The sequence below is a fragment of the Parasteatoda tepidariorum genome, unplaced genomic scaffold (genome assembly GCF_982258835.1).
Source record: "Parasteatoda tepidariorum strain Cologne lab strain unplaced genomic scaffold, Ptep-v5.0 scaffold_12, whole genome shotgun sequence".
Taxonomy (NCBI): domain Eukaryota; kingdom Metazoa; phylum Arthropoda; class Arachnida; order Araneae; family Theridiidae; genus Parasteatoda; species Parasteatoda tepidariorum.
This window is the reverse complement of record NW_028257371.1, coordinates 1,863,082-1,875,625: the sequence shown is the minus strand read 5'-3', so window position 1 is coordinate 1,875,625 and position 12,544 is coordinate 1,863,082. Positions and strand designations below refer to the sequence as shown.

The window sequence follows — 12,544 nt, the reverse complement described above, 5'->3', positions numbered from 1 at the left end:
CGATATATTGTAGCAAGTGTGGGAAGAATTCGAATTCTGCCGCATCACCAAAGATTCACAAATTGAACATTTCTTAAAAAAAGTCTATTTATCAAGTAAAATTTGTTGATAAGCCTTTCAAACACAAGATGGATTTGTTTCTCACCTTGCATATCACCTTACCATTTAATTTATGTGTTATTTCTATTATTCGAGACAACTTTGTCTCGATTAATAAAAGTAGCACATGAATTAAAAAAATTACATAAAAAGTAATAATAGGGTCCATTATTTGAAAAGTGTGTCAAGCGCTGACCAGTTTGAGCTTGGTATAAAAGATTCCCATCGTATGTTCGTTAATCTTGATTATGTTCCTTTATATACAGATGTCCCAAAACTCATGGTACTTACGTTAGGAGAGGATAGAACAGAACTAAACAGAACAGTAAATCCTAGTAGAATATATGGTTCGAACGTAAGTCGCAACTCACTAGAGCGAGCCTCCCAGCGATCCATAAGAAGGCTGTTCACAGTACTGTCATGCAGTCAAAAAAAATCAAACTTAGAATTTTATGCATTTGGAATCAATGTATGGTTATTAAGCAGAACCTTGCCATTATTATCATTAAGGGAAACGTAAATGAGCTGAGATATTTCCCGCGTGCAAGATTCAGTTCTCGCGTTGATACGATGCACAATTTCGTCACCGTTACAGATGGCGTTCTTAGATACCTGCCACGTCCAGTATCCTGCATGTAACTTTATAAAACCTCTAGCCGAGTTGTTGGGGTCTTCGTTAAAATATCCTTGCAACAGGAACTACATAGCATAGTAAACTTCTTATCGCCAGAACAATAGATATCAGTTTTTTGGCATTCCATTTTAGCTTTCATAGCATTGAGAATAGAAAAAAACAGTTGTCTATCCACTTTTCTCGGAATCAATCGTTGTATTTTCAATTGCTCGGCAAAAAGCCGTCATGGCTCAGGGGATAGAGCGTTCGCTTTTCAATGATGTGAACCGGGTTCGAATCCCAGCAGTGGCTGATCGATATCAAATCCTCATCCGCGTTGAACAGACCACAGTATTGACTTAAAAAATCCTCAGTGATAAACGGATCACGGGTTAGAGTCCCTTTGCCATCACGCTAACTGTGGGAGGTTTTCGTGGTTTTCCACTTCATGTAACGCAAATGCGGGTTAGTTTCATCAAAAAGCCGTCCACGAAGACACATTTCTGCCAATACTTGCTCCGGGAAATCCCTTATCTTCTGGATTGAATTCAAAATTAAAAGGCTACTGAGTTGAACATTAGTAGTCGTGAACCCAAAAATTGGGCTGGCTGTTCAATGTCGATTATAAAATTGCATGGCAGAGTAACTATTTTTAATTGCTCTGTGGATCTCCGATCAGATGAATGCTGACTCGAATTAGGAGAAGGCAGATATTACATGTACGGAACTGCAGACGACATTGCAAGAGAAGCTCTAAGATCTGTAACGGACCCAATTGCGCATCGTATCAGTGCGAGAACTGAATCTAGCACGAGGCAAATGTTTCAGGCCGTTTATGTTTCCCGCAATACGTTGTGGCGAATACTACGAGATCAAGGAATACATCTCTACCATGCGCAGAGAGTTCAGGGCCTAGATTATCAGGTACTTATCAATTTTACCACGTGGTTTCTCCAGCAGATGTCTGTGGACCCAAGTCGTTGTGCACAAGTATTGTTCACTGAGGAATGGACATTTACATGCTATGGTATTTCAATATCTACAGCTATCATGATTGGGCAACTGAGAGCCCGCACATATTGCGTCCAAGTTTGTTCCAGGCTAAATGTTTGGCGGAATGGTGTACGATCATCTGATTGGGCCATACCTACTGCAAACACGCCTGGAGAGAGATTCATACCTTGTGTATTTGCGAGAGGTGTTAGCAGAACTATTTACTTGCGTTCAATTACAAATCAAACAACGCATGTGGTTTCAATACGACGGGACTCCTGATTATATTGTAGATGTGCGTAACGCCTTAGATATCATGTATTGGGGATGACGAGTAGGTCGTGGTGGTCCAATCAACTGGTTGATACCTGATTTGTCATTTGCGCACTTTTTTTTCTAGCGTCATAAGAAGTGAGCCTCATCTACGACGATGGTCCCATGGATTTTGTTGAAGTCCTTGTTTCCTCTGATATCAGTAACTGCTGACACCACAAGAGAAATGCATACCCAAGTCTAAATTCTTGATGGTTCCATCAAATTTTTTTGATGGTTTATGTTGGTTTCAGTGCGACTCATGATGGTTACCATCATCCAATATTTTTTATTATGTGTTCATGGTTTTTGATATGCCCACAAGCTTCCATCAATCCACGATGAAAAAATGCTACTTAAATTTATGATGGTGAACCATCAAGAGAAGTTTTATTCTCATGAAACAACAATCCATGATGATCCTCGATGGTTCCAACTGTACATTTCCATAATGGGAATTCTTGTTGGTTCTCAGGAATCAAAACAATTTGTGTTTTTTTTTTTTAATATTGGACCATCATAAATTAATCTGAATCCCTACATTGGGATGATAGTGGTCGCTCTAGCATTTGATTTCTAAGATACTATGATGGAAATTCGTGCTGGTTCAACCTGAACAAACGATCCAAACAAGTTGTTATTCTTATGTTGGATCATCATAAATCAGTCACATTGAGATGATGGTTAATTATGTTGGTTACCATAAAAAATATGTTTCATGATGGAATTATTGATCATCAACACAAAGGCAATGTTGGTCCATCAATGGAAAACTATCAAAAATTTTGACTTAGGTGGTGTTTTCGCTAATCCCTGCGTTAATGTTGTCGGTTGCAAGTTAGAGCAGGTCTCGTGATGGGGGTCTTACCGTTTAATTTCATTTTGTTAAAAATACTTTTCTTCATTTTATAGGTTTTTTACCATTCCAGTCTCTGCCTACCTTGTTTCCCATCCTTTCGTGACACAACATGTTTCGTTCTCTAGCGATTTACGATCAAGGATTGTAGGGTGATTCGTGTTTGCATAGTTGTGTTCCATCACCTTCTAACCTATTACCCTCACATTGTATATACATGCGTAATATAAAAAAATAATCGGACTTTTCACACCGACTCCCTGGAAAGCAATATTTATTTTTGGTTATTTCAATGCAGTTTAAGAAATTTCAGCATTTTGAATATGATGTTATAATACGCGATTGTTGAATTATCACTTTTTTCACACACTCAAAGCGCGACAGTTTCATTGAAAAACCCACTTTTTTTTGTATCTATTTTTGGTCATTTTCAAAAATAGGTACAAAAAATAGGTTCAAAGTCAAAATATCACATTTAATAAATCACTTTTTTTTTTACCCACAATGCACCGATTTCATCCTCGACGCTTTCATATTTCCTTAGCAGCACATCTTGATTGTTTTTCTCCATTCTGTTTCGTTTCATTTCCGATATTTTGATGTATGATTGGATATTATTACGAGACGCAATTTGGAATTTGAGTGTTTGCTTATTCCGCCATTTCCAGATAATTTTTCGAAATTTGATATTTATATATAAATTTGATAAATTAAGGGGCAAATTATTATTTGGCAACAGTTTTTCTTAAATAAATCTTTTTATAAAGTTGTAATTTTTTTAAAAATTGTCACTTTTGAGCTAATTTTTTTTGTAAAAATAATAGCTATAGTCGCCTTACCTCGAACTTAGTAGCAAATAGTCCTATTTTAGTTGCTATCAGTATCTTCCCTCTTACAAAACTAAAGGCCAAAACCTGGAATAGCAAAGGAAATAGTTAGAAATCAAATATTGTAATAAATATTTCAAAGCGCACAATTTTAGAAATTCCCTAAGGAAATTGAGAAAGAGGATAACTCGAAAGAGATATAGATTAAGTTCTCACTATATTTTGATTAGAATTTTCGATTTTTGTCGGACAGGCTAACAAAAATTGGGTGGGTTAACGATTTCCTATAAAAGTCTAACGTCAGCAGGGAAAATTCTAATTCTTAGTTTTTTGATTAAAAATAAGTTTAAACTATTTCCATTATTTTGCGGTATGGAATAACTATGAAGAAACAAAGAGCAATTGTTTAGAGGAAAATTTTAATAGTGTTTTCCAGGTAAAAAAATTAAGCTTAAACTTTATTTGGCCATAATTACTTTTTGGTGGAAAAGTTAACGATTTTTTTTTTTGGGGGGGGGGGGAACAAAATTCAGACAAGTCTTTTTACTTGCTTTGTAGCCTATCTTGGTGGATGTTTCAACGCAGGATTAAACAAATTTTTATGGGTTAAGGTTTAGAGGGTCGAATTCGAACTTGTTTGCAGGTTATAAAGTAGCCAATATTTGTCTTAATCATTATTTTTTAGAAGGTGGGGGTAACGATTTCCGAGCATGGATTAGCAGCGGTAGAATGGAAATGTTTCGTTTTTTGGTAATATTTCAGACAACTTGCGTCGTTGTAAAGTTTAAGTGGGCTAAAGATTTTCTTAATTGGGTGTATAATACGGTACTGGTTTAATATTTTAAATTTAAAGAAAAAATGCTTAGATTAATCAAATGTGTACAAAATGCTGGTTTGGCCATTATTGTTTTTCAATAGGTTATCTACCGTGGACATTTACTGTCTTAATATTGACCAAACTTTGAAGGCAATATTAAAAGTTTCAGTTTTTAATCAATAATTAAGCTAAAACTTATTTTAGTTTTGAAAAGTTTTGGTGATCGAAAGTGAGCTCACGATTTCCTACAATAGGCTAACGTTTTGAGACACAAACTCTAATTTCTGATTTTTGTTGTTGTTGTTGAAAACCAGTTTTTGACGTAGCTTTCTTTTTTTTTGGGGGGGGGAAGAGGGTTGGCTGAGAAAAACTGTTTAGTGGGTAAACATGAGAGGCTCAATAGGTTAATAATTGTAAATTAAATTTGCAAATGTGGTTGAAAAATTAGCTGTGTTAATTCGGTGACGAAACACTTTTGTGCACAAACAAGGGATTACGGAATGGTACAACGAGGAGAAAATTTAGCTTTCTTTCAAAGTGTCATATTTTTTTTAAGGAAACTAAAAGCTATTTTGGCTCTAATTTTTATTCTGGTGGAAGATTTTTTATTTTTTTTATTTTTATTTTTAAAGCAATTTTATACAACGGGCTAACGTTTTAGGGCATAACTCAAACTTGTGGCGTCGTGGACAAAAATTCTGTAAGATTTTTTTAGGCATACTATTTTTTGGCGAATGGGCCAAATTAAAATTTTGGAGAAACGGTTTGATGGGTTAACGATATCCTATACTAAGCTTAACATTTTGAGGCATAATTCATTCGTGATTTCTGGGTCTAAAATGAGCTAAAACTGATTTTGGATATAAAACTTTTTAGCGGTCAGGCAAACGGTATTTTTTAATGGGGTAACGTGCTTTTACGATTTACTATAAAATGGACTGATCTTTAGACCAAACTGACCTTTTGACCAAAATCCAAACTTGTGGTTTCTAGGTCAAAGCCCCTTCCCCCTCTTTCCCGTCAAAATCATGGGGTGAGCTTTCGTCTCCCATTTCTCGTGCCCGTGATACTTCCGGGATAGAGCGTTCAAAAGTAAAGCACCAAAAAGGTTTAAACATATCCGTCTGTTGTGCCCGAATTTTTTTAAATTCTTTTATTACACACAAGATGGCTGCACCAGATTAACTTCAATGTAACGGCTTATTTTAAATGTGATTTCAGCGCTAACCATATATATGTATTTCGTTCACTCCTGCATCTGATTGATTAAAAAGGAAAACACGTAAAAAGATGACATACAGAGGATTGTGTAGATTTTCTTTTGCTGTTAGGTATAGTTCCGATGTGTAATATGTTCTCTGGTTTATTTGATCAAAAGTTCTCTAGAACTTGCTACAACCGTAACTTTTTTCTAAGGGTTAACTGAGGAAAAAGTTTAGCTGGATAAAGATTTTCCTCGGTGTGCTTACATATCGCAGAATGATTTCAAATGTTGCTTCAAATCAAAATTTTTAATTCTCAAACATAATCCATTTATCTGAAGTTGGATACAGAATGTTTTGCCGTAACTTTTTGGCATTTGCAACAACAAAAAATGTTAGGTTAACGATTTCCTATTAACTGTAATGTTTGGAGAAAAATTTAAACACGTGGTTGTTTGGTCGAAAATGAGTGAAAACCTTTGATGACCTTCTCTTTTTGTTAGATATAGTCAAAACGGTTTGATTTTGAGTTCAAATTCAAACTTTTATCTTTCTAAATCATAAAGCGGTCAAAACATGTACAGACCGAAATTTTTGTAGCGTGTGCTAACAATTTCTCTCTTGTGTTTTCTAGAATTTAGCTAAAACTTGTTTTGACTATAACCATTATTTTGAACGGTGGCCAACAAAAAGCTGATGAAGCAAAAAACCCACCAACGTTCATCTGCTTCCTTTAAAGATTTTATAAAATATTTTTGCAACACATTTTAAGACGAACTTTATATCAAATTAACATAAAACCTTAAAAAATCAGCCGAGGCTATGTAATTTCAATTTTTATAAGTTGCGCGTAATATAACTTTTTAGTGCATAGAAAAGTTGCTTTTTAAAAATTTTCATAATACTTTATTTCAGCCGTGATGGCTTAGGGGATTGAGCGATCGCCTTCCAATGAGGTAAATCGGGTTCGAATCCCAGCGACAGCTGGTCGATACGAATTCCGCATCCGGCTTGCGCAGACCGGTTAGTTTGCACCGATATTTTATGCCGCAGGTCTGGCGTAAATTATCTTCGGTGGTAGTCGGATCATGGGTTAGAGTCCCCTTGCCGTCAAGCTAACCGTGGGAGCTTTTCGTGTTTTGCCTCCCCATGTAACGTACATGCGAGTTAGTTCCATCAAAAAGACCTCCATCAAGGCAAATTTCTCCCAATACTTGATCCAGGAGTTCCTTTGTCTTCTGGATTGTGCTCAAAATTACAAGGCTACGAAGCTGAGCATTAGTAGACGTAAAGTTAAAATTAGGTCTGCTGTTCAAAGAAGGTTATAAAGTGAAATAAAAAATATTGCTAAGGGATCGATTATTCTGAAATTAAATCGCTATATGGTATTTGATATAAATTTCATTAAGGAAATATAAATGTTATATCAGTCAGGCTAACCGTGCAGTCAGGCTAACCGTGAGAGGTTTTCTTGGATTTCCTCTCAATGTAACGCAAATGCTGGTTAGTTTCACCAAAACAGCCCTCCAAGATAGTACATTTTCTCCCAATACTTTATACAGGAGTTCCCTTGTCTTCTGTATTAGTTTCAAAATTACAAGGCTACGGAGTTGAATATTAGTAGTTGTAACCCCCCCCCCCATAAAAAAAAAGAAAAAAAAACTGGTTGGCTGTTCAACAACGGTTATAAGTTATTAATTAAAATGTGCAGGACCAGTGCGTTTACCGATCACGAATATTTTCGTGACTTTTACCTCACATTCGATGATTTTCAAGGATATTTGGAGTAAATAATTTCCAAGATTCAATTTCTCTAACGGATCTGATGTATCGAATAATAATAATTAGTTTTTATAAAGAGGTTGCAATTAATATATCCACTGTAAAAGAGATTTTTGCTTGTTACGCAAGAAAGTCTGAGGACAGATATAGCAACGCCTGCTTGAGAAAAATCCTAACAACTGATTTTCTCCGTAGCTGTGACGTAGGAACTATAGGAGGCGATGAGGGTCGGGCTTTACTACTCAATCCTTCCAGAATTCTGTTAATTCCCTAGCACAATCTTTCTTTTTAATACAATGAATTGCCTTGATAAATTTGGTTATTCTTTTTATTTCATTTATCAATCTCAAATCTGTAATTTAGTTTCAGAACAAAATTTACCAATGAAAAGAAAAAGTTTTTGAAGTGTTGCTTGTGTTGAATAAATAAGATGTAATGCTTATTTGGAGAGTCATATGCACTACGATAAAAAGTTCTCAAACTTTTAAGTATTGAAGTATGGTGCAAAAGTCTGTACGCATGCATCAAATTTGATTAAATTTGTTAATGTCTCGTGTGATAAAAATTTCTTTTTATATTACATTCAAAATAAGCAGTTAAGGTGACAAGGAACTTTCAAATAAGCAAAAATTTGCCAAGAAAATTTATTTTTCACTTTTTATATTTTCGAAACCTAGGCATTTAACTGAACATTAGAAAAAAAAATCTTAAATTAGAGCAAAATTGACGAAGTCATGGCCATTTCTAGTTTGACCACGCCCCTTTGGTGCCTTGCAATGAAAAAGTAGTAAAAGTCATTTTTCTCAAAATGTCTTTTTTGACAAATTTACAAATTTCAAACTCCTCCCGCGAAATGAATTTTTATTCTATTAACCTGAGAATTTGATGCTATACATTTATGAATATTATTAACATTTCGTTGGAAAAGTTTCTTGAATTAAGTAAATAGTATTATTTTTATACATGATACTTTATAGCGGTAAGATGATTTTTTTTTTAAAAATGATGTTCTTTTTATTGCTTTTTTTCTGTTATTTGTTTCAATAATAAAATTAAAAAAAAAGTACTCCCAACAATTTTTTATATTACCTAATATGTAATATTTTAAAGGAATTTTGTCATTTTAACAAAATTTCAGACGTGTTTTTTTTTAATTTCGGAAATTTTGAAATATTTTTTTGAAATTTTGTATATAAATTGTTTTTACAATATAGATATATACTGAGAATTTCAATATACTAAAAATTTCAAATTCCCTTGAGAATTTCTAAAAATTTTTTTGAAAGTCCATTGTCGCTTTAAGTGCAGATATTTTCTAAATGCAAATTTTGGGCCAAATACTTGTGAATTTTCCTCTCATTTTTAGCATTCAAACTTTCGTGAATATTTCATTACTCCTTTGTCAGGAAATTAAAAAAAAAATTGTTATCTTATGACCTTACACCAACATGTTTAAAAGAAAACGCTTTATTATGTTAAAAATTACTTCCGAGATATGTTAACACTACCGAGGGTGAGGGTTACTAAACGTAACTCCCTCTATGCTATGTAACTCCCTGTACTATCACTATAACACAGTTAAAAATTTCGATATACTACTTGCAAAAATTACGTCCTTATTTCTTAAAGAAAAATCTTTTATCCTCGACAAAAATGCAAATAATAATTTTAGAAATATATGTCGTTGATTTTTTAGATGAATTAAAACTCAATTTTGTCTGTAAAAAGAAAAGTACCGCGTAGTTTTTCATCAACAGTGTCACACGATCAACCAAGTGGTAAATGATAAACTAATGGTTATTTAAGGAGCCAAGAATATTGGAATTACCGCTCATTTAGAAAGAACTCCAATCATTGGTATGTGTGGACATGGAATCATCCTCTCATATAGTCTTTCTAAACTTCTGTTGATAACCTGTAAAAAAATTAAAAACTATTTAAAAAAATTAAAAATTTTGATTTTTTTTCTCTTTTTTGCATTAGAAATTAAAAATAATTTTTTAAAATCCATTTATTTATTATTATATAAAAGTATCTTCCGTCCAATAAGTCAATCGGTAAAAGTGTAAAGTATCACAATAAATTTAAAAAAAAACATTTAGGAAAAAGATTGAGTTCATTTTTAGTAATTTAAATTATATAAAACAATGTCATGAAAATAAACTATTTCAATAATCTGAACGAGTAGTTGTATCAAAGAATATACATAGGGAAAGAACTCTAGCTTTCATTGACATGATGTAAACAAGTTCCCCAATGTTAGGTGCCTTCTTGTGTATAAAGGAGAAAACAACATTTAGGGGTAGAGCAGCAGAGGTTTTTGAAACGAGTTTGGACCATCCTCTCCTCTTAACCAATACTAGGAATATAGTTCACTCTTCAGGAGTTGACACTTGGCTCCACCATCTCGGAAGCAGAGTTCATTTCAGCGAGGGAGTAAGAAGACAGAAGAAGCACGGAGAAGCATCTCCGTGCTTGAAATTGAGACAACCTTTAATGCAAGTCAAACACAAACAGTTAATTCTTTTTCAGTCACTTACTTCGCTTTATCATCTGCTATTACAGCTTTCGTTTCTCTAGCTAATTAAAATATATTTTAAATTTAAAAACTGCTGTTTTCACAGAAAAATGTCTCAAAAAAAGACAAACTATTCACTCAAAAGAGAGAAATATCGTTAAAATAATGGCGCGAAATATCAAATTTAGGAAATATTTAATGTTAAACAAAATGAACATGAAGTTTGAGAAATAAATATTTTTGCCGTAACGCGCCAAATAGCAACCCTGAGCAGCGATGGTTCAGGGGATAGAGTTTTCGCCTTCCAATGAGGCGAACCGGGTTCAAATCCCAGTCGATACGAATTCCGCATCCGGCTTGCACTGACCACAGTGCTGACGTGAAATATCCTCAATGGTAGACTGATCATGGGTTAGAGTCCTCTTGCGTCATGCTAACCGTGGGAGGTTTTCGTGGTTTCTCTCTCCATGTAATGCAAATGCGAGATAGTTCCACCAAAACGTCCTCCACGAAGGCAAATTTCCTCCAGTACTAGATCCAGCAGTTCCCTTGTCTTCTGGATTGGATTCAAGATTACAAGACTACAGAGTTGAACATTAATAGTCGTAAACCCATAGAATTGGGTCGGCTGTTCAAAGGCGATTATAAAATTAAATAGCAACCTTGTTCAGGATTGCTCATAAACTTTTCTCAAAAATAGCAAAAAAGTACCATTGCATACCACGTGATGAAGGTGGAGACAAGTGCCAACTCTCGGTGAATGAGCTATAGTGAAGCATTGTGGAACAGAAGTTTTTTTTAAAAATTTTTTTATCGTTGGTTTGTTCTGTATTTTTACACAATTAATAAGCAGTACTCTACTGTTAAGATTTTTCGTTGAAAATACATTTATATCTCCCATGTTAGTTAAATCTGCTAACACATTTTAACATTGAAATTTTAACATGGTAGTTCAAAAGAAAGAAAGAATAAAATAGCGGTTGGAGATAAGCAGCGTACCCAACTATGTATGTTTACAACCTGAATTGCGAATCCATTCCTTTGATCACCGTTGCATCAAAGAAAAATGAAAATTCATGAAAATTCATCAAAGAGGTAAGAAAATCAAAATAATGCACCCTCGGTGGTCGGAAAAAGTGAGCTACAAGTAGCGAAACTACTGTAGTCGATACTTTATTTTCGTAGTTTGTAGTGTAGTGCACTACTTCTTAAATACGGAAGTTGTAGCGTGAAGTGCGATAGAGAAAAAAAGAAGAGGAAAAAAACAGTTTGTAGCGATTTCTGGCAAAAGTATTTTTAAGTTTATTTTATATTCGTCGTTGAACAGCCAAATCAATTTTTTTTGGGTTTACTAATGCTCAATACCGTAGCTTTTCTAATTTTGAACCCGATCCAAAAGGCAAGGGAACTCTTGTAGGGAGGAAATTTTCATCATGGGGGACTTTTTGGTGGAACTGACCCGCATTTGCGTTACATAAAGCAGAAAAACCACGAAAATCTCCCACGGTTAGCCTGACGGCAAGGGGACTCTAACCCATGATCCGTCTACCATTGCTGATATTTTACATCAGCCTTGTGGTCAGTGCAAGCCGGATACGGAATTCGCATCAACCAGCCATCGCTGGGATTCCAACCCTGTTCATCTCATTGAAAGGGTGAACGCTCTATCCCCTGAAAATTGCTTCGTTTGATGTTCCAAAGCAAGTTTCTTTTTTTATTTTTGTGGGCAGAAGTTATTTTTTCATGTTCTTAAATTATTTCGTTCATTATCATTGTAAATCTTGTAAGCAAAGGAATAATTGGAAATCGAATTATTAAGATTGAGTCCTAGAACGTGAAGATCCGATCATTAGATATAAAGTTATTCAGGGTGTTCCATTTCACGATATTTCACGATTTCTTATCATTTCCTTAATTAAATATTCACTGTCAAGAAGAACTTAGAGTTCAAAGGCTAAAAAAAATAAATTCGTCAAAAGTACTTTAGAATAAAAAATTATCTCATGTAAAAGATGAATTACCATTTCTTAATAACTTCTCATGCAGGTTAATTTTTTATTCCAAAACATTTTAAACATTTATGGGAATTATGCTAATCAGTAACGTACGTATGTCGCGAAAAGTATTGAAGTAGTAACTATATTTTTAAGAAAAGTAGTTAGAGTTAACTACAATTGTAATAAAGTAGTTGTAATTAACTACAAAGAAAATGTAATTTTATCGACCACTGTGCACCCTTTTATTCAGAAGCCTGCCCATATTACATTATATCTTGTTTACTTCGATAAATTGTCACAGTTATTGTCAATATTGCTTTGGATTAGTTTTTTTTTACTTCCATCTATGGCCTTTCAAAATTTAGGAGGAATTAATTATTTGCTCGATTTACGCTAATAATTTGATCTGAAGAAAATAAATAATCTAGTTATTAAAATAAATGCAAGTTAAATACTTTAATTTAAAGAAAGTTCATAAGGTTAAAAATGATTGAAATTTAAATAAAACCCCCTTTTAGCTCAAAATAA

The 12,544-nt window shown here is 34.0% G+C and overlaps 1 long non-coding RNA gene across 2 annotated transcripts in view; it reads right to left on the bottom strand.

Annotated features, from left to right (window-relative positions):
• Window positions 1–12,544, bottom strand: part of LOC110282414 (uncharacterized) — a 113,519-nt gene that overhangs the window by 22,833 nt on the left and 78,142 nt on the right. For both annotated transcript variants that reach the window (XR_015431038.1, XR_015431037.1), the window contains 2 exons: window positions 9,330–9,416; window positions 3,713–3,787 (listed from right to left, as the gene is read on the bottom strand). This is a non-coding gene — a long non-coding RNA (uncharacterized LOC110282414). The remainder of the gene's footprint in view (window positions 1–3,712; window positions 3,788–9,329; window positions 9,417–12,544) is intronic.